At 40.9% G+C, this 23,451-nt stretch overlaps 1 protein-coding gene across 7 annotated transcripts in view; it reads left to right on the top strand.

The window, feature by feature from the left end:
• The window catches only part of LOC128693120 (ankyrin-3), a 358,860-nt gene that overhangs the window by 303,375 nt on the left and 32,034 nt on the right, over positions 1-23,451 (top strand). The window lies entirely within an intron of this gene.

Consider the following 23,451-nt stretch of genomic DNA (forward strand, 5'->3'; position numbering starts at 1 on the left):
ACAGCTGTTGCAAGCCATATTGGCAACATGTACAATGACACTTTGTGTCCCATTTTAGGGAAATCTTAAGGAGACACCAGAAACAGAGCTCTCTGGACAGATATTTTGTGCGACAGGGGTCCAGTGACTCTCAAGCTGGTCCTAGTGGCATTAAAAAAAAAAAGAAGGGAGGTAACCCCAGAAAAGAACTTGTTACCTGAAGTCTTTATGGAAATAGATTCCCCTTCCAAACAATAGTACACATCCATCAAATCCCCTCCTCTAGTGTCATCACTCATCAGTAAGTCCACAATAAAGGTAAGTGTCATTTCAGTATTATTTATTGTGCATGTCTCATTGTTTTCTGTGTAGGTTAGTTAGTTTAATATGTTTATTATGCACCCCATACCCATCCTGTGGGCAGTAGTCAAAAGATTACAGAGGTACATAATTGGTCCAGGGACTGGACTCCAAAGTTTTGATAGCTGAGCAAGTTACAAAGGTAATGAACTAGATCTGGTCACAATCGTGACCAAATACAAAGGTAATGAGCTCCAGGTAGAACTTGTCACACTCATGACTAATTACAAAGGTAATGAACTAGATCTGGTTACAATAATGAGAATTGACAAAAGTAATGACCTCCAGGTAGAGCTGGTTACAATCATGACAAGTTTCAAAGGTAATGAATCGTGAACACATGATTACAATCATGAACAATTTTCAAAGTAATGATCAGTTAACAAACATTGTAGGAAATTCATCCATTGCCAACAGACGTTGCTGGGTGCCTATCCCTCCTCGGCAAGACAGCCATTGCAAACAGCAGCAAGTTGCCCCGAGATCTGTTGTTTGCAGGAGCACCATCGACCCTCCCCAAGAGGTCGAAGAGGCCAGCAACTCTGCTAGCAGCCCAAGGGAGAGCCGCCCTGGAGACGTGTCAGCGTCCTGGTGGATGCCAAGTTGATTGAAGATCCCAGGCCCTCTGTAAAGGTGAAGGCATGGCAGCTGTCACCTAAGTCTGCTGGGAGGGGCTGTTGATTGTTGCCACCTGGGGCCCTCCGGGTGCCCAAACACCCACCGTGTGCAAGGATGTTGAAGCTTGAAGAACTAAGTGCACACTGCCTGTGGCACACCTGACAGCTGTCTTGCGGTCGAATTCCATGGTGCTGTCCCTGCAGTGCCATCGTTGGCATGGGTTGGGAGGGAAAAACATACCCTCTACAGTTGTGGTGGCGCTGGGAGTTGGGTGGGTGAGGCGGGGGAGTTGAATGGTTGAGGCGCGAGGGCGAGCGGTTATGAGAGGGTCATTGTTTACTACACACGAGGCAAGGCCTGGGGGGTGGGTGGGCAAGGGGCACTTCCCTGCACACTGATTTTGCACTGTTGTTCACACTGTCCTGCCTACAACAGACACAGCATTCATTCGTTCCCCATGCACATCATGAAAGATATGGGCATGTGACTTGCCAAAACCAACAATGTTTGCTTCATCCCCCCCCACACACTCAGCCCCCTCCCCCTGGCAGCATGGGGGGAGGCACTGCCTGGTCCCAACCTGGGTACTCTCACCTCATCCAACTCTCACAAACTGCACAATACTTCCATGATTTACACTGAAACGATGCACTGGGAAGCCCTCTCACTGCTCTGGAATCTTCTCAAGGCATTCACACGGAGTCCTGCTCAGTCGTGCCCTGGTCAGCCCCTTGGAACAGGAACTATCCTTGAAAATCCCGCAGCTAGCCCACCACACGTTCAGCCGTGTCGGCCATGTTGGCGGTGTGTTCTGTGTAGGGAAATGTATATTTCATGTAAAAAAATTATTTTGTTTAATACAGTGGTCCCTCGTTTTTCATAATTAATCCGTTCCTGGAGCCGTTACTATAAACGAAATTTACGATTTGCGAATCACTTTTCCCCATAAGAAATAATGTAAATACAATTAATCCGTTCCTGACACCCAGAAGTATTAAAACAAAAAAAATAATTTTCCATGAAATATACATATAGTACATAAACAATACAATGGGAAATGATGAATGAAACATTAACAGCATAACACTTACCTTTATTGGAGATTCTTCTTAGTGTATGGGAGACTGGAGGAGGAGAGAGATTGGATTGTTTACAGTTTGGAAGGGGAATCCCCTTCCAGCAACACCTCAGGTACCAATTGCTTCTCTGGGGTTGCTTCTCTTCTCTGTTTCTTAATGCCACTAGGACCACCTTGAGAGTCACTCTAGTCCTGTCTAGCAAAGTAACTGTGGAGAGAGCTCTGTTTCTGGCGTCTCTTTAACACTTCCCGAAAATGGCCCAAGACTTTGTCACTGTACATATTTCTCACCTTCTTTACCACAGGTTTGGCATTAGGAGATTTCTTTGGAGCCATGGTAGCTTATTTAGTAATTGGAAGCACTAAAATGAGTGGAATACTATGAAATATTTCATAGGAGCACTTGAGGGGACCTTCACTCACTGGTAAACAATCCCAGATTGGCTGGGTAGGGAGGCCGCCCCGGCTCACACCGTGCGTACGCGTCCCGGACGAACTACTATTCGCGAGTCAACCTATGAAAAGCGAGTCCATGTTTATATGAAAATACCCCTATGATTGGCGAAATTTATGATTGCCGAGAACTACGAAAAGCGAGGGACCACTGTACTTTGGGTGTCTGGAACAGATTAATTGGATTTCCATTATTTCTTATGGGGAAAATTAATTTGGCTAACGTCCAAATCGGTTAAAGGCAAGATCTTTGGAACTGATTAATGCCGTTACCCGAGGGTCCACTGTAAGTACTACTCACCTCTCGCTCTACATTAAGACTACAAATATTTTAAGGTAAGTAATGAATGTACTGTGCATGTATTTTACTTTTTATTGTGTTTTTAATGCCTAGTTCTATTACTAACTTAACATAAGTTAGTGTAAACTTGTTGTCTGGCAATTATATGCATTTATAAGTGGAAAAAATGACATTCTGCTTTCCGGCGATGTCTGCTTTTCGGCGATATCCTGGAACCTAACCTGCCTTATAAGTGGGGCCCTAATGTAGAGGAAATCAGTTCTAATATACATTATTTAGGCATGCATACTGGTCAGAGAGCCCATCATATGTCCGAGGCATCAGTAAACAAGTATGTTTATTTATTTATTTATTTATTTAGAAATTTTAGCATACATACAGAGGTACAAAAAAAATACAGGTAAGAGCAGCATGCCAAAGCCACTTATATGCATAGCATTACGGGCTGGCTTAAAATTAACTTAAGATTAACTAAGCAATGATGAAATCAGTGATAAGACATTATTGTAAACAGATAACTATAAAGCACAAATGAGTATTACAAAGACAGGTCATATGGTTGCATGCATTGCTGTACATTCAGTAGAATGGAGTATTCTGTTAGGTAGTGTATTTAAAAAAAATAACAAAGTTAGATTGGGTCCTAGGTTTAACATTTATGTGATATAATTGTGAGTAACATTTTGGATATACAATTTATAAGGTTCAGTTATTCAGTATTTATTTGGTTTTGAGTGAGTAAGTGAACTTTGAGAAGAGACTTGAATTTATAAACAGGTAGTGTTTCTTTTATATTTACAGGTAATGAATTCCAGATTTTAGGGCCTTTTATGTGCATTGAGTTTTTGCATAGCGTGAGATGGACACGAGGAACATCAAAGAGTGATCTGTGCCTTGTGTTATGGTCATGTGTTCTGTTGAGGTTGGCAAGGAGATGTTTGAGGGGAGGGTTAATATCAGAGTTAAGTGTTCTATGTATGTAATAGGTACAATAATAAGTATGGATGTTTTGTATGGTGAGTAGGTTGAGTGTTTTGAATATTGGTGGAGTGTGTTGCCTGTAGTGAGAATTTGTTATCATTCTAACTGCAGCCTTTTGTTGGGTAATTAGTGGTCTGAGATGGTTAATTGTTGTTGAGCCCAATGCACAAATTCCATAGGTGAGATAGGGGTAAATAAGAGAGTGATAAAGGGCCAGGAGGGCTGACTGTGGAACATAGTACCGTATCTTCGATAGTATGCCTACAGTCTTGGAAATTTTCTTAGAAATTTGTTGTATATGTGTATGAAATTTGAGTCTATTATCGAGGTGGATTCCTAAGAATTTTCCCTCTGTTAGCTTTGTGATAGGTGATCTGTTTATCGTTATGTTAAGAGGTACATCTGTAGCTCTGTTACCAAACTGAATGAAGTAGGTTTTGTCAATGTTTAGTGTAAGTTTGTTAGTCCTCATCCAGGTAGATATTTTCTCTAATTCGGTGTTTACAGTATTGGCTAGCGTGACTGGGCTCGGGTGAGAGAAGACGTATGTAGTGTCATCTGCAAAAAGTGTGGGTTTGAGTAATTGCGAAGCATTTGGTAGGTCATTTATGTATAGGAGAAAGAGAAGAGGGCCAAGGACACTTCCCTGTGGGACACCAACTGTAATTGGTTGTGCGGAAGAGCTTTCCCCATTTGCATACACATATTGGCTTCTGTTGCTGAGGTAAGACTTGAGGTAGTTGAGGGAGTGCCCTCTAATACCATAATGCGACAACTTTACGTGGAGCAAGTCATGGTCAACTGTATCAAAAGCTTTACGTAAGTCAATGAAGATCCCCAGTGGGACTTCTTTTTTCTCTATTGCAGTGTATATATGTTCTAGCATGTGTATAATAGCATCATTAGTATTTTTATTAGGCCTGAATCCAAATTGGCAGGGGTTGAGAATGTTTTGGGAGATGAGGTAGGAGTAGATTCGTTTATGAATTAATTTTTCGAAGATTTTTGAGAGAGGGTGTAAATTGGATATTGGCCTATAGTTATTCAACTCTGTTTGGTCTCCTCCTTTATGGATCGGGGTGACCCTTGCTATTTTGAGAACTGTAGGGAAGGTGGAGGATTCAGTGGATTTGTTAAAGAGTGTTGCAATGATTGGTGATAGTACTTGTGACGCTTTTTTGTATATAAAGGGTGGTAAGGTATTTAAATCTCCTGCCTTGTTTTTCAGTGCGTTGATAATAAGGGAGACTTCGTATGGGTTAGTCGGAGATAGGAACAGTGTGTTCGGGTAGTTGCCAGTGAGGTAGTCATTTGGTGGGGTGTCTGAGCTTGGAATTTTATTGGCAAGGTTTTGACCTATAGTGGAGAAGAAATCATTGAGTCTGTTTGCTGTTTCTGTTGGTGGGAGTTGGGGTTCATCTGATTTTGCTAATTTTATTTCGCTATGTCGTGATATCTTTTTTGTTCCCAGAATTTCTGATAGGGTCTTCCAGGTCTTTTTTATATCACCTCGTAAGTTGGATAATCTGTTCTCATAATACAATTTTTTTGCCCTTCTTATCAGGCTGGTTAGGATTGACGAGTAACATTTTGTTTGGTCTCTGGTTATGTGACCCATTCTGTACTGTTTTTCATATCGGTGTTTTGTATTTATGGATTTGAGAATGCTGGGTGTTAGCCAGGGACTGTTCAGTCTCTTAGCTGTCATCTGTTTAGTTTTTTTAGGGCAGTGCTTGTTATAAAGGTATTGGGTCTTTTTTAGAAAATTATTAAAACATTCGTCAATATCTGTATAGATTTCTAGCTCAGTGTGCCAGTCAATGTTTGTTACTGCTGTTGTGAAGTTATTAATGGCTGCCTCATTGTGAAGTCTGAAGGTGACTTTAGTAGTGTCTTGGGGTATTTTACCAAGAGTTGTTATGAGGAAAGTAGGGTAGTGGTCTGTGGTATTATCTGTAATTATGCCTGATTTTAAAGGGGATATGGTGTTGGTCCAGATGTGGTCAAGTAGGGAAACACTAGTCTCTGTAACTCTTGTAGGTTTTGTTACTGTTGGTAGCAACATGCAGTTACTCATTGTGTTTGTGAATTCAGTAACGTGTGGGTCCTGGTCTTGCAGGAGATTTATATTGAAGTCACCTGAGAGTAGTAAGTGATCTTTGTTCATGTGTGCATCAGTTATCATACTTCCTAGGTTTTGACTAAATTGGCTAATGTTTGATTGTGGAACTCTGTAGATGTTTATCACTGTGAGAGGTTTTTGTAGGTATTTGGATTTGAATTTAGCTATTATATATTCCCCATGTTCATCCCTTGTGCAAGTATTAGTGATACATTCTAGTTGGTCTGAGTAGTATATAGCAGTGCCACCCCCTTGTTGGTCTGGCCTAGAGTTGTGTATGGCTGTGTAACCAGGAATGGCATAGACATCTGTAGTATCAGGCTTTAGCCAGGTTTCAGTTAGTGTAATGATGGACATATTGGCATGCAAGGAATTTAGTAATGCTAGGAGGTCATCATAATGCTTGCTTAAAGATCTGATATTGTAGTTAAAGATAGTTATGTTGTTGTTGGCTCTGAGAAGTGCCTTTGATTGTTCTGCTGTGTAGTAATTACAGTAACTGTTTGAATCATTTAAGTCATTAAGTAAGAGGTTGGTATCAGGATCATTGCTTGTAATCATAAGATTTGTAGTGAATCTATAGTTAGAATTAAGTAAAAAATAAAGTAAATATTCTAAAGCTAAAAAAAAAAATAGCACCTGAATTATTTAACAAATGTAAAAATAATGAGCTAAGGTAGTTTTTTAAAGCTAAAATAAAGGAGACAATATAAAAGGGACTAAAATAATTTGTGGTGAACAAATAAAGTGATGATCAAATAATGGAGCTTGGGAATATGATAGTAGGTAGTACTTTAAAGGTAATTCTTTAAAGTTAGAATTATAATATAAAATTATAATTTAAAAGGGACTAATATAAGTTGTGGTGAACAATAAAGTGGTAATCAAATAAATGAGCTTTGGAGTATAATGGCAAAATAGTGAACTTATTAACTTTAGCACCTGAGAATAGCACCTTGATTATTTTAACAATTGTGAATATATGAGCTAAGGTAGTTATATAAAGCTAAAATAAAGGAAAAAAAAATATATAAGGGACTACAATTAAGTAATGGTAAACAAGTTAAATGGACAGATAGTCACTATGAAATAATATTGGTTTAGGAGTAAGATCTGATTTGTAATATTAAATAAGTTGAGCAGTTTATTGCACAATAAAAAGTAAAAAAAAAAAATGAGGTAGTTGGTACTAGCTAGCAAAAGATAGTTTTGGTACTTGCAAAAAAGTAATTGGAATATACACTAATTGCACACACAATAAAAATTGACTAAAAAAACAAGTAGTGGTAAACAAAATTAAATGGACAGGTAAGAACAATGAATAATATTAATTTGGAGTAAGATTTGACTTGTAACATAAAATTATGAGCAACTAATAGCAGTAAGAAAGAAGTAAAAAAGTATTGGAGGTAGTTAGCATTAGCTTGTGATGAAAAAAATAATAAAAATAATAATGCACAATATAATAGTAAGGTACACTATATGCACCACACGTATATATGTATTAAGGGCACTTATCTAATCTGTTACAGAAATGACAGCTTTTCTAAGGAAGGTAGAGAAATCGTGTTCGTTTGAGATAGTATATTGTTGTCCTGTTGATGTTTTCCTTACTAGTATTTTCCCATCTCGCGTGAAACACTGATGTATTTTGTTTTCCTGTTTAAGTTTTCTCAGCCTGGACAGAAGGTTTTGACGTTTTCTTGTTAGACACTCATTTATGTACACTCCATTTTTCATTGTAATTGCTGATTTAATTAGGTCCTTTCTTTTATCGTATGAATGAAGTCTGATCATTATACTGTGTTTACTTCCTGGTTTTCCTAACAAATGTGTTTCTTTGATTTCATTGTTTTGCACGATGACTTGTACGTGGTTCTGTATTATCCTGACAGCAGTTTCTTTGCACTGAGCTTGTGTTATGTCACTTGGAATGTGTGGACTGTTTATTATAACTGCATCAGACAACTTATCTTGTTCAGTTTTGTCGTCTTGGAAATCAAGGTATTCATTTAGTCGAGTGTGCATGTTCTGATTCCAGTCCTTGATTGCTTCTTCAACCTTCATATTTATTGTAGTTATTTGTTCGGTGTGACTGGCTATAGCTGCTTTCAGAGTATTTTCTGTGTCAACACTTCCCGATGTAATCTTATCTTCAAGGTTTTGGATCTTGTTCTCGAGGTTGGTTATCTTGGATTCTCGTCGCTCGAGTGTTGCTTTGATATCTTTGATTTCGTTTTCTAGAGCAACGATGTAGTCCTTGATATTGTCAGGAATAATCATACCTGAGTAATCATGGGTGAATCCTTTGAAGGGAGTGGAGTTGGAGGGGGAGTCAGCCATGTTTGTTGTTGTTGGTGTTCCCTGGGTGGCGGCGGTGAGGGGGGTTGATGATACACCGGCGTCCTGCTGGGTAGACAAGTTGAGTTCTAGGGTCCTTGCTGTTATTCTTTTATTACTGATGTTGTTTCTTCTGCGATATCCTTTCATAGTATCACTGAAGTAGATACTGTGTAGCAATGGAGAAGGCTTGTTTTCTCGGAGCTTGGGTTAAGTGGTTGTCTGGCAGCGGAGGCAGTGTTTGGGTTAGCAGGGCTGTCTTCCTTAGATCTTCTATTTTTGTCAAGTTTTGGGTTACATTCTTAGTATTCTTGGGTCATTTTGTGGTCTACGTGGGTTCATGTAGTTGCTTAGTAAGGAGGGGCTGTACTTAAATCCATCGATAAACAACATATTCATGAAAACCAATTCAGACAGGGCTTAATAACAAAAGAACTAACTAAACAATACACCTCAATACTTAATAATCTAATATGACAGTCAAAACAAATGTATTATGTAAACAGATTTAATGAAATAATAGTGATGTGAGAAAGACCTGGAAAACTCTCTCTGAAATTTTGGGCTCTAGAAAACTATCTAGAAACAGAGAGACTAATGTAGCATAACCTGACGAACCACGCATGCAGTGGAACCTCGGTTTCATCATTAATTCATTCCAGAAAGTCTGACGAAAACTGAATTCGATGAAAACTGAAGCAATATTTCCCATAAGAAATAATGTAAATCCAATTAATCTATTCCAGACACCCAAAAGTATTAACAAAAAATACATTTATAGAGAATAACTATAGTTTTACATACGGAAAACAATGAGAAATAAATATAAAGGACTAATGAAATGGATAAATGAACATTTAACATCACTTTTACCTTTATTGAATACTCATGTTGGCATATGGAAGTCGGCAAGGAGGGGAGAGGGAGGAGAGGTTATCTCTACCACCATCTCTACCACCCTCTACCGATGAGAAAAAAAGCCAGACTGACTCAGAACATGTGGGATGCTTTGTGTGGGCATGGGCGGACGCATTTGGTACAACGGACCACTGTCAACTCGACAAAAACTGAGGTGATGAACAAAAACTGGGACAAAATTTTGATGAAAAAAGTCATCAAAAATCAAATTCGACTAAAACCAGGGTAAACGAAAACAGAGGTTCCGCTGTACAACCTATAGACACTACTATAGAAACAAAACTAACAGGCAAAATCCCAAAAGCAAATACTCAGCCACAAGACTACCTCACTGGTAATTGCCCACATACTCTATATATAGCACCAACAAATCCTACTGACGTCTCACTAATAATTACAGTGGAACCCCGAGTTTCTTCCACCCTGAGTATCGTACTGTTACAAAACTCGTCTTCTTAACCTTCTCTAATGGTATGGTAGAGTGTTAAGGTAGCATTCTTGTTGAACATATGGCCTGTTTACGGTTTTGTAACAATAACTTTTAATAAGAATTCAGGATTATGAAACAAATAACTAAAGCTTACTGTATGATATAAAATTAGGATTAACATAAAACAAGAGTTTAACTCTTACATTTCTCTTGGCACGTACCAGTACATTGATATGAATAAATGAGCCTCTTGAGGTCGAGCTTTGTACTAAGTTCACCAATAATATGCACCTATAATGGTTATTAAGACTTATCCACAAAGTAACTTACAATGGTTATAATGACTTAGCTGAACTATCAATTCAGAATATACCAGAACTCGTAAGTGACGGACTTAGTCTCAGTCCCATCCAGCATGACTTAGAATAGCATAGACCACAAATTAACCCACAAGGCTTGTTCAGTCGACTGAAAGATTAATTAGCTAGAGTATAAATAACTCAAAAGTAACAAGCTTAAGAAAGGAAGTCAATCATGAAAGAAAAACAACCACAAGAGAGAACTTGACATGTCTCTTATGAGAGGTCAATGAATAACTGAGTGAGGTATGCTCCCTTGGCTATGCAAGCCCGGACTAGAAGTGGGAGTGCTAGTCAGAGCGAGTGTGAAGGACCTACTCTCAGTGAGTGCTGTAAAGCTACTCAGAGCAAGGGTGGTGAACCTACTGACGGTACCACTGAGTGGTAAGCCGACGTCAGGTTGGTCACGTGACTGAGGAAGACCTCAGTACCTGAACTGCTAACCGGCACTTAAACCTAGCGGTTTCCCAATACATGGAAATAAGAATATTAAAGCCTAACAAAACATAATATAATACAATATTAGCATTAATATTAACCTTAACATGTATATTATAAAATAAAGGGGCATATCCTATTAAAAAATAAAACGGGTATGGCCATACTTGTAAAATGTACGCTTTGAGTTTAGAACTGTTTTTTTCAGCTAAATTTTGTCCTGAATTTCTCACTGTGCCCTGTGTTTTGTCCCGCGTACCAAACCTGTCCACCTGCATGCCTCCTCGTGCAGCCGTCATGAGTCAGTTTGGCTTTGTTTCTCCTCGAGTGAACATTACATTATATACTAGGCATTTAAAGTGTCCTAGAGCAATAAAATGCATATACAGTACACTCATTACTTACCTTAAAATATTTGTAGTCTTAATGGTTTTAATATAGGGTGCAAGGTGAGTAGTAAGGTAGGTTCGTATCAAAGTGTGGTAGGTATGTAACCCCCATCTGGCTACCCTACTCACACATTATATACTAGGCATTTAAAGTGCCCTAGGCAATAAAATGCATATACAGTACATTCATTACTTACCTTAAAATATTTGTAGTCTTAATGGTCTTAATATAGGGTGCAAGGTGAATAGTAAGGTAGGTTTGTATCAGTGTGGTAGGTATGTAACCCCCATCTGGCTACCCTACTCACACATTATATACTAGGCATTTAAAGTGCCCTTGAGCAATAAAATGCATATACAGTACACTCATTACTTACCTTAAAATATTTGTAGTTTTAATGTAGAGTGAGAGGTGAGTAAACAAGATGAGTACATGAGCACATGAGAGTGTAGAAGGTTCGCTGAGTTTTGTAAACAAAGCAGTTGTTGTTGTTAGCAATCCGGACACGAATGGTTTATGTCCACTCCATCAAGCCAACTGGAAAAACATCTCATATTTATGTTATTGTGTTATTACCATTATTATTAATATCGCATCTTCAAGACTACTAACACACACTTAGTGATTTTAATGTGTTCCAGCACAGGTGCAAGTTGTGGAGTTTAAAGCAGTTAAGTTCAGTGACAAAGTGTAGTATTAAGAGTAACATTAACAGTGTAGCAATTAAACGATAGAAAAAAGATGAACCGAAATAAACTCCTGACAGCATAAGCCGCTCTGTACATACACACACACACACGACATGACGGAAGGAATAGACTCTGAGGTGTCCCTGTTTGCAGATGACGTGAAGTTGATGAGAAGAATTCACTCGATCGAAGACCAGGCAGAACTACAAAGGGATCTGGACAGGCTGCAGACCTGGTCCAGCAATTGGCTCCTGGAGTTCAATCCCACCAAGTGCAAAGTCATGAAGATTGGGGAAGGGCAAAGAAGGCCGCAGACGGAGTACAGTCTAGGGGGTCAGAGACTACAAACCTCACTCCAGGAAAAAGATCTTGGGGTGAGTATAACACCAGGCACATCTCCTGAAGCGCACATCAACCAAATAACTGCTGCAGCATATGGGCGCCTAGCAAACCTCAGAACAGCATTCTGACATCTTAATAAGGAATCATTCAGGACCCTGTACACCGTGTACGTTAGGCCCATGTTGGAGTATGCGGCACCAGTTTGGAACCCACACCTAGCCAAGCATGTAAAGAAATTAGAGAAAGTGCAAAGGTTTGCAACAAGACTAGTCCCAGAGCTAAGAGGTATGTCCTATGAGGAGAGGTTAAGGGAAATCATCCTGACGACACTGGAGGACAGGAGAGATAGGGGGGACATGATAACGACTTACAAAATACTGAGAGGAATTGACAAGGTGGACAAAGACAGGATGTTCCAGAGACTGGACACAGTAACAAGGGGACACAGTTGGAAGTTGAAGACACAGATGAATCAAAGGGATGTTAGGAAGTATTTCTTCAGCCACAGAGTAGTCAGGAAGTGGAATAGTTTGGGAAGCGATGTAGTGGAGTCAGGATCCATACATAGCTTTAAGCAGAGGTACGATAAAGCTCATGGTTCAGGGAGAGTGACCTAGTAGCGACCAGTGAAGAGGCGGGGCCAGGAGCTTGGACTCGACCCCTGCAACCTCAACTAGGTGAGTACAACTAGGTGAGTACACACACACACACACACACACACACAAGCACTGGACAAGCACCTAAAGTCAGTTCCTGATCAGCCGGGCTGTGGCTCATACGTTGGTTTGCATGCAGCCAGCAGCAACAGCCTGGTTGATCAGGCTCTGGTCCACCAGGAGGCCTGGTCACAGACCGGGCCGCGGGGGCGTTGACCCCCGGAACTCTCTCCAGGTAAACACACAGGAGCTTGGACTCGACCCCTGCAATCTCAACTAGGTGAATGCACACACACACACACACACACACACACACACACACACACACACACACACACACACACACACACACACACACGCACACGCACACATGTGGTAATGCTTTATTTACAGCTAGCAAAGTCAGGGTATTTCTCCAGAATGGTCTGCAATATACCACTGTGGATAAAATACTTTGCCATTTCTTGAACATTTCTGAGTGAGTTGTTTCTAAATTCATTAATTTTATCACACTCCAGTACATAATGACGCAGGGTGTGACAATAGTCCATCTGGCAAAGTTTACATTTCGTTTGGTCTACATCTGGTGGTGGTGATTTAACCTGCCAAAGATACTTGTAACCCAGCTGGAGCCGGGCAGTAGTGACATCCAAGAGTCTGCTGATTTTGTTGGATGCACCATAGACATGTGGCTCCTCCTGCATGATAGAGTGATGATAGATGGACTCACTGGTGTCAATCTCCCTGAGCCTTAAGTCCATAAAATTCAGTAGAAGTTCTTTTCGTATTATTGTTCTCAAACTACTACCTGACAAGCCAAGATTGTAATCTACTCCCTCTTTGAAAGCATACAGCTTAGCCAATTTATCAGTTCTATCATGCATCTGAAGACCAATGTGAGATGGAATCCACAGCATGTGCACTCTGACTCCACTGTCCACAATCCTACCATACCTGTGTCTGGCTTCTGACACAAGCATGCCACAATTTATGCTTAATGAGTTGAGAGCATTTATGGATGACAGAGAATCAGTTACAATTAAACTGTCAATCTAGATGCATTTCAGTGCAAGGAGTATGGCAAACAGTTCTGTCTGAAGGGTAGAGGCCCAATTATTGATGCGTGCTCCAATTTCTTTAAGAGAGCCATCACTCTGTACGACAACAGCAGCACTACCAGCTGCACCAGTGGATTGGTGAACAGAACCATCAGCGTAAATAATTTGCGAGAGTGTGTGCTGTGTGACTAAGTTATCAATACAGCTTAAGGCCTCATGTTTGGCTTCAAGGCAAAGTTTTGGTTGTGATTTAAGAAGTAGTTTGGGGGTAAATGGAGGAATGGTAGTTTGGAATGGGGTAATATTCCATGGAGCGGAGAAGTGCCGCTGTTGCCTTACTTGACATAGATCATGTATCTGATTCTTGCGGAGGTCGGTTCCAGTTTTTTCGATCCATCTGGAGGAGTGTTCACCAGTGCTGAGGAAAGTTTGGAGGGCTTCTGTGCAGGGGTTTGAATGAGCTTGCCTGTGCATATTAACCCCAATTAGGATATTTCTTTCAGTAACACGATCTCTGATGCTTGGAATATCAAGTTCTTTTTGCATATTTAAAATTTTGGCAGTACGAGGGCATCCTAAAATGATCCTCATTGCTTCGTTCTGCAGTTTTTCCAGCCCTCCAAGCTTCCAGTCAGACACAAGAGCAAGTAGTGGCGCAGCATAATCAACCAATGATCTAATATAAGCAAGATACATCATTTTCACAATTTTAACATTAGCACCATACCTGGGGTGAAACCCAGCCACAACTCTAACTGCTCTTATTCTTTCTTTGTATTGGCAACAAAGTCTTGTTACAACAGGTCCAAGTAGTGGAACCTCAAAGCCTAGATACCTGTATCTGCTTACATATTCTAGAAGAGACCCTTCATGCAACTGGATCTGACGAACTGTGCCTCTCTGTCGAGGAGGACGCCTATTGAGTATCTTTGTTTTATCAGTAGAGATTATCAACCCCAGGTCCTGACACGAGGCTAGTACATGATTAAGAATGTTTTGGGTATTGGAGAATCCGGTGTTGTGAATCATTATATCATCAGCAAAACTAATCACATAATGATGGGGCTGACTAGGCGTAGCATTAAGTAATGCATTAATTAGAATATTGAACAGTGTGGGACTGAGCACACCTCCCTGTGGGGTTCCTAATTCAAAGTCTTTAGTTACACTTCTATGTCCCTGGAACAACACAGACGATTTTCTGTTGGACAGGTAGCCTTTAATCCAGCGGAGAAGCCATCCTCCAACATCCATTCTGGCAAGTTCACTAATGATTACATGTCAGTTGGCTACATCGAAAGCGGATTTAAGGTCAAGGAAGGTAGTGTATGAGCTGTCAGTGTGCAGAGTGAGAAATGTGGCTATGCAATGATGCACGCTCCTTCCATGCATGAAACCATGTAACCGGGGAGACAAAAATTGTTTGATTCTGTACAAGAGACGATTAAGAATTATTCTCTCAAATGTTTTACACAAGCAGCTAGTAAGAGATATTGGGCGAAATGCATTTTGTTGATTGGGCTTAGGAATTGGAATGATGAGGCTATTGGTCCAAGATTGAGGGAGCTCCCCAGTTACATAGCTCGTGTTATATAATTCAAGTAATGGATTACCTGGTACTCGACACAGCAATCTGAGTATGTTGTAAGTAATACCATCCTCACCAGGTGACGTGGAGTTGCCCTTAGTTAGTGCTGCATCAAGTTCATAATTAGTGAAAGGAATGTTGCAATCATCTGCCTTGCTGAGCATAAAGCAAACAAGTCTCTCCCTTGCATCATATTTGTCATTTAATTTTGCCTGTGTGGTACTGGGAAGATTATCATAGCTAGATGTAGCAGCCCAAGCACTGACTAACTCATTCCCCCTATGTAAGGGATGAGGGTGCGTGATCTGCCCAGTTCTGTTACCCTTAATTCTATTTATGTCCCTCCATGCTCGGCTAAGTGGGGTGTGAGCATTAAGACCATTGACAAATTTTTCCCAGTCTGTTTGCCGCAGCTCTGTCATACTCTCTCTGGCAGCAGCAAGGGCAGTTTGGAAGAGCCTCAGCATTCCAGGGGTACGATGTTTTCTATAGGCTAGGCCTAGTCTGCAAGCAGTACGTTTCAGTGTACGAAGTTTAGAATCATTGTAATAAGTATGGTTTTTGAAGGAGGTACGATTATTATGGAAGTTTGTTGGGTTTAGAGTACCAAGAGGTTTCAGTGGCGGCTCTAAGTAGTTCTGAATACTGCTCACAAGATCATTGTTAAAGGTCTCTACAGAGGAACACTCATAGGAATTATACCAGTCAGTCACATGTGCAACAAAGTCATCATGCTGATCAGTGGGAACATTAAAACGTTTCCGTTTGAATATCCCACCAGGAAGGATAGTATTACCAATATCTAGTGAGGTTAGCCTAGGGAAATGATCAGACGCTATATCTGTTACAATGGAAGACTCACAGCTGGCAGAAGTAATGTTGAAGCCCAGGCACAGATCAAGGACGCCTCCATATATATGTGTGGGTTCAAGGTCACCTACAATTTGGACATTATCATGACTGTTTAAGAGTGACAACAGTTGATTGCCATTACGATTACCAAACTGTGAGTTTGCAATGCTTTTGTGTCTCGCATTGTAATCGCCAATAATAAGAGTAGGCTCAGAATAAGCACAAGTTGGGAGCTCCAAATAATTAAATTTATCAGCAGGAGCATACAAGTTAAATATGTTGAGAGCAGAATTCCCTATATAAATCCTAACACCGTGATATTGTAGCCCCTCTGTTTTCTTGTGTGCAAGAAGTTGATGGGGAAGCGATTTTTTAATATATAGAACACAAGAGTTAGTAGATTTGAGGTTATATGCAACAAATGATGGTAATTTAGGGGGTTGGGATTTTTCAGGGACTCTGCACTCTTGTAGACACACAACATCAATGGGTTCGGTGGTTACTTTATGATGAAGGTCAGGAAATCTTTTTCTAAGTGATGCAATATTCCCGCTTAATATAGAAAGTTTATACGAGTTTTGATCCATTATAGTAGTCCTGGGATCATCTTGAGTTTCTCAGCATAATGAAAAAATTGTTTATTTAAATAGCAGACCTTATCAATGTCAACAGTGCTACCCTTGTCCATGAGTTTGTTAAGTGCACCTCCAGTTGTAAGGCCTCGTGGGAGTCTTCCTAAACCCAGAGCATGACGCTGTTTATCTGTGAATGTATGATAGGTGACACCACCACTCACATTCCCTCCTCCACTAACATTACACACAACACTACAACTGTCATCACCAGCGCCACTACCAACATTGTGTTCATTACATTTATCAACAGTATTGTATTCAACATTAATGTCTATGTGGTTAACCTCATCACACTCTGCACCACCACTTATATTACGCTCATCTCTATTACTAACATTATAGACACCACCGCTCTCATCACACTCTTCACCACCACTTATATTATGCTCATCACTATTACTAACATTATAGACACCATTGCCCTCATCACACTCTTCACCACCACTTCCATTATGGTCATCACTATTACTAACATCATTGACACCATAGCCTTCATTATGATGCTCACTATAGTTATCAACACAAGTATTATATTCGTCATTACTGTAATTAAGAACACCACCACCACCTTGTTCAGCAACCTTATACTTGCTTTCACAGATTGTAACAATCTTGTTATTGGTACACTCTACACATCTTTCCTTGTGTTGTTCAAGTTGTTGTTTCAGGAGAAATTGTTGTGTTTCCAGTACTTTTATGCGCGACATCAGGTTGTATACCACAGGAGCAAGACTTGGAACATCTGGAGACGTGAAGTCCCGGTCAGCTGAGCTCGTTGGCTGACTGTCAGCTGACTCAGCTAGGCTGGTATTGACAGCCGACGTGATGGGGGTCTGTTGACGTGCTCCCCAGGTGAGGTGCTCAACCCCATTGTCTGAGGGCAGGCATGAGCCAGTATTCAGACTCCAGGTACCTGGTAGTCCTGGGGGGTCATAATGAGGGGTACAGGGTGAAGTGCGGTTGGCTGCGATGCAATCAGCCCTCACACTGCAGTCAGTATGAGCTGCTGTGACTCCTGAGGTCTTACAATTGATACATTGTTTAGCAACAGTCTGTTGCTGTTTGATCATATCATAACACCGTTCAGAAGGATGAGCATTGGCACACACTGCACACCAGTGTGACTTAGATGGGCATTTCCTGGCAATGTGGCCCCAACGTTGACACTTATAACATCGACGTTGAGGAGGTCTGTACAATGCAATGTAATAGCGTCTGTTGAGGGCTGCGCGGGAGTGAATATAGCGTGGCAGAGTCCCCTGGCCAGTCCACTCAGCTAATATCAGACCGTTGGAAAGTCGACGAGGGCTTGCAACTTGCTCTGACACCAGATATTGAGGATTCAAGTGCTTGTTGACGTTATAGATGACAATAAGCACTTTATGTGCCCTTGGTGGGGCTGCTCGGAGTTTGATGTTGGCATATTCACGAGTGAGAAGTTTGTCTATAAATGCTGATTCATTAGGCACAAAGACGTAGTTATCCTCATCGTGGACAAACTTGATTGTTTTCTCTAGGTTGTCTGTACTAGCTTCGAAAAACCAGTTACACTTGGTCTCTTGATCAGTGTTGTTAGGGAAATCTAACCTGACAGCTTTGGGAGGGTGTGCGCCAACTGTATTGCTTTCAGCAAGCTTTCTCTGAAAGCCTCGTTCTTTTTTCCGAGCCTGTTTACTAAAATATGTTTCAAATCTGCCTTCACCATCATCTACGTCAACACCATCAGCTATACTCATAGCTGACAGGAGTTTCACACTGGCGATGGGCTAAAGGATACCGGTGAATAGAAGGGACAAGGAAGGGATATTCACCTCGCTAGACACAGGCAATATGGGTGTAGTGGCCTGCGGGTCGCAGTGCGATTTTCAAGGTCATTCACGGGGCCACAGTCGTCTCGAGAGTTACCAATATTGCACTACTCATTAATTACTCCAAACCCACAGCACTTAACACAGCTAGCACACGTGTCTAGGAATGACAGACAAATTTTCACTGTGGACAAACAAATTAGCACAAACTTAATATGTTTATAGATGAACCTCTGGCTTGTTACAGTTAAAAAGCCGTCTCCAAAGGAGTTACCAGGTACTAGCCTTTCAAAACGGAAAACTAATTCCAGTGTTTCACTAGGTATATCCCCAGTCACAACTCACACACAAGAGTTCTCACAACACCGAAGGTATGGCCGGAACACTGTAGAACGTTCACAAAGGCATTCTGGGATTCAGAACAGATGTAACTGCATGTAACTTGGCCTTCACTGGCTGGCTTGGAGTGCTGTTTATCCTGGATCGGCTAAACTCGCTCTTATCCCATATGTAGATAATGGCGACGAGCTAAGGGATACCGGTGAATAGGAAAGTCGAGGAAGGGACATTCACCTCACTAGACACACGCAGTATGGGTGTAAGTGGCATGCGGGTCTTATAGTGCCATTTTCAAGGTCACCCAGCAGGCCAGACATTCCTCACTCATTTTAAGCCTACGTAAGTACTGATGGTAGCACAATGTCCTAAGTCAGTTTAATCCACTTGTGCAAATAGTTACAACAAACCTGCAGCACTTAACACTTCTAGCACACATATGACAGAAGAATGTTCACTCTGTGGTGAATGCACTTAGCAGAAACTTATTATGTTTATAGGTGAACTTCTGGCATGTCCCACTTAAAAAGTTAGTACTGCAATGCTCGTTAAATTGTTCTTAACTAAGCCACTACAGGAAACACTGGTACGCCAGCAGCACTGTAGAACGTATACGTAGACATGCTGGGGGTCAGGAGCTGTAACTGCAGGCTGCCTTAGCTTGTCCTGGCTAGCTTGGAGTGCTGCTTTCAAGCTTGCTTGAATGTGCTTGCTAAGCCCGTGTCAACCACTTGGATATTTGCTTGTAGCAGGCAGGTAGGCACACAGGAGACATATTCGTAAGATGAATGGAGTGCGGCACAGTGGACTGACACGGGCTCTCAAGCATTTACGTGGTCTGGCAAAAACCGCCTCTAGACCATAAGTAAATAGAGGCGAATGGCTGAGTTCCAAATCGAGGAAGGAGGGGAGACAGGCGAGGTGGAGTGAAGGAAGGCCTCCTACAGCCACTTCAAATCAATGTTTGTGTTTCACTAGGTATATCACTGGTCACAGTTCACATATAAGAGTTCCAGCAGCAATTCAGCTGCGCTCCAACGATATTTGTTGCATGATGAGTTATCAGTCGGGTGAGATAAGCAGTTAATGGATGATACAATTATTCAGATGCTTGAATTACTATATACAGCAATTGAAAAAAAACAAAATATCCTCTAGGGCTCTTCATAGACCTACAAAAGTATTTGATACAGTGGATCACAATATCTTGCACCTAAAACTAGAGCATTGCAGGGTCAGAGGACACACTCTCAATTATAGTGGTCCCTCGTTGTTCGTAATTAATCCATTCCTGGAGCTGTTACTATAAACGAAATTTACGATTTACAAATCAATTTTCCCCATAAGAAATAATGTAAATACAATTAATCCGTTCCTGACACCCAGAAGTATTAAAACAAAAATTTTTAACATGAAATATACATGTAGTACATAAACAATACAATGGGAAATGATGAATGAAACATTAACAGCATAACACTTACCTTTATTGGAGATTCTTCTTGGTGTATGGGAGACTGGAGGAGGAGAGAGAGTGGACTGTTTGTAGTTTGGAAGGGGAATCCCCTTCCATCAACACCTCAGGTACCATTTGCTTTTCTGGGGTTGTTTCTCTTCTCTGTTTCTTAATGCCACTAGGACCACCTTGAGAGTCACTGGAGTCCTGTCTCACAAAATATCTGTGGAGAGAGCTCTGTTTCTGGCGTCTCTTTAACACTTCCCTAAAATGGCCCAAGACTTTGTCACTGTACATGTTGCCAACCTGGCTTGCAACAACCTTGTTAGGGTGATGTTTCTCCATAAAGCTTTCCATCTTACCCCACATAGTAAAAATCTCTTTAATTTCTGAAGAAGGCACCTTCTTCCATCTCTCTTCCTCCTCCTCTGCAGCAAGATTCTGAGCTGCGATGTGTTGCTCTTCCTGCTGAAGCTCTTCCAGCTCCTCAGTGGTGAGCTCTTCCACCAATTCTTCCACATCCTCCAAACTCACATCCAACCCCATAGAACTCCCCAGTGCCACAATTGATTTTACAACAGACATAGGCTCATTAGGGTCAGTCCCAAATCCTTCAAAATCCCTCTTGTCGACACAATCTGGCCACAATTTTCTCCAGGCAGAGTTCAAAGTCCTGGTAGTCACTCCCTCCCAAGCCATACCTATAAGGGTTATGCAGTGGAGGATGCTGAAGTGTTCTCCCCAAAATTCCCTTAGGGTCAAGTGAGTGTCTGTGGTCACAGTCAAGCACCTGTGAAACATTGCTTTTGTGTAGAGTTTTTTAAAGTTTGCAATAACCTGCTGGTCCATGGATTGGAGGAGAGGAGTGGTATTCGGGGGCAAGAACTTTACTGTGATGAACCCAAACTCCTCGAAAATTAGGTCATCCAAGTTTGGAGGATGAGCAGGTGCATTGTCCGTTACTAGCACACACTTGAGATCCAATTTCTTTTCCAGGAGATACTCCTTCACACTAGGGCCAAACACTTCATTGAACCACTCGACGAAAATTTCCCTCGTGACCCATGCCTTACTATTAGATTTCCAAAACACAAACAATTTACTCTTCATAACATTGTTTTTCCTGAACACTCTGGGATTTTTAGAATGGTACACTAGTAATGGCTTCACTTTGAAATCCCCACTAGCATTAGCGCAGAACATTAGCGTCAGCCTGTCTTTCATAGGCTTATGTCCTGGCATTGCCTTTTCCTCATGTGTAGTGAAGGTCCTCTTTGGCATTTTCTTCCAAAAGAGGCCTGTTTCGTCACAATTGAACACTTGTTCAGGTTTCAGTCCTTCACTGTTTATGTACTCCTGGAATTCATGCACATATTTTTTAGCCGCCTTGCGGTCCGAACTGGCAGCCTCACCATGCCTTACCACAGTGTGTATGCCAGTACGGTTCTTAAATCTCTCAAACCAGCCTTTGCTGGCCTTAACCCTTTGACTGTCGCGGCCGTATATATACGTCTTATGAGGTACCGTGTTTGACGTATATATACTCATAAATTCTAGCGGCTTCAAATCAAGCAGGAGAAAGCTGGTAGGCCCACATGTGAGAGAATGGGTCTGTGTGGTCAGTGTGCACCATATAAAAAAAATCCTGGAGCACGCAGTGCATAATGAGAAAAAAAAACTCTGACCTTTTTTTTTTTAATTAAAATGCCGACTTTGTGGTCTATTTTCGTATAGTATTTATGGTTGTATTCTCGTTTTCTTGGTCTCATTTGATAGAATGGAATGATTTTTGCCAATGTTCAAAAGTAAACAAATGATGCCATTGTCCAATAAATGTCCAACTAGCCATTCTAATATGCAGTCATGAATGGGTTGATGTTATTTATACAATTATTACAGTATTGCAGTAGTCTGCATAATAGTAAGTCTTCTATTTTTTGTTTGAATAAAAATTCAAAATAGAAAGCAAGAGTAATATCAGAGGGGCCTGGAGACATGACTGATGAGCAAAAAAAATTTTATTTTAGAGCCAGGAATGTCTGCATTGTTCATTCTGGACCTTATTTTGAAATTGTCATATTTTTTAGTTTTCGTGAAATTGGCCAAATTGCAAATTTCTGACCACATTATTAGGTAGTTGAAATCGGTAAATGGGCAGTTTCTTGTACTCAATCGATAGAAAAAATGGAGCTCTAAAGAAATAGCTATGAGTTTGGGCGACTGGAACAATGGAATTAGCTGAAAATAGGGCTCAAAGTGGGCGAAATCGCCGATTAGTAAACAGCGCCGAGGTCGCTAACTTCGCGAGAGCATAATTCCTTCAGTTTTCCATCAAATTTCGTTTTTTTTTTTTGGTGTCATTACAATCGGGAAAAGATTCTCTATCATTTCATAAGAAAAAATAATTTTTTTTTTTTAAATTTTGCGACACCAGGAGACACCTCAGGATTCGGGGTTGCGACAGTCAAAGGGTTAAATCCACTCACTTCACCACTATTTGCAGGCAATTTCTTTACCAAATCTTCATGCAACTGCCTAGCCTTTTCACAAATAAACGAAGTCATAAGAGTATCTCCTGCTAATTGTTTCTCATTTATCCATACCAATAATAACTTCTCAACCTCTTCCAGTACTGGTGATCTCATTTTTGTCAGCATAGTTACTCCCTTTGCAACAACAGCATCCTTTATTTCATTTTTCTTGGCCACTATGGAACATAAGATTGTGTAGGGTTTCTTATACATCCTGGACAGTTCGGCCACACTTGTACCACTTTCATATTGTTCAATGATGGTTTTCTTAAATTCAGTCGTATTTCTCACCTTCTTTACCACAGGCTTGGCACTAGGAACTTTCTTTGGAGCCATGGTAGCTTATTTAGTACTTGCAAGCACTAAAATAAATGGAATTTTATGAAATATTTCGCTGGAGCACGCGAGGGGACCTTCGCTCACTGGTAAACAATGCCAGACTGGCTGCCGCCCTGGCCCACGCCGTGCGTACGCGTCCCGGACGAACTACGACTCGCGAGTCGACCTATGAAAAGCGAGTCCATGTTTATACGAAAATACCCCTATGATTGGCGAATTTTACGATTGCCGGGAACTATGAAAAGCGGGGGACCACTGTACCTAAAATCTTATCATAGCAGTAGACACCAGTATGTATACACAAATGGCGTAACCTCCAATACTCATCCTGTAGTTGTTGGAGTGCCACAGGGAAGTGTCCTAGGTCCTCTCTTCTTTCTTATTTATATCAATG

The sequence above is a fragment of the Cherax quadricarinatus genome, chromosome 6, assembly GCF_038502225.1.
Source record: "Cherax quadricarinatus isolate ZL_2023a chromosome 6, ASM3850222v1, whole genome shotgun sequence".
Classification (NCBI taxonomy): domain Eukaryota; kingdom Metazoa; phylum Arthropoda; class Malacostraca; order Decapoda; family Parastacidae; genus Cherax; species Cherax quadricarinatus.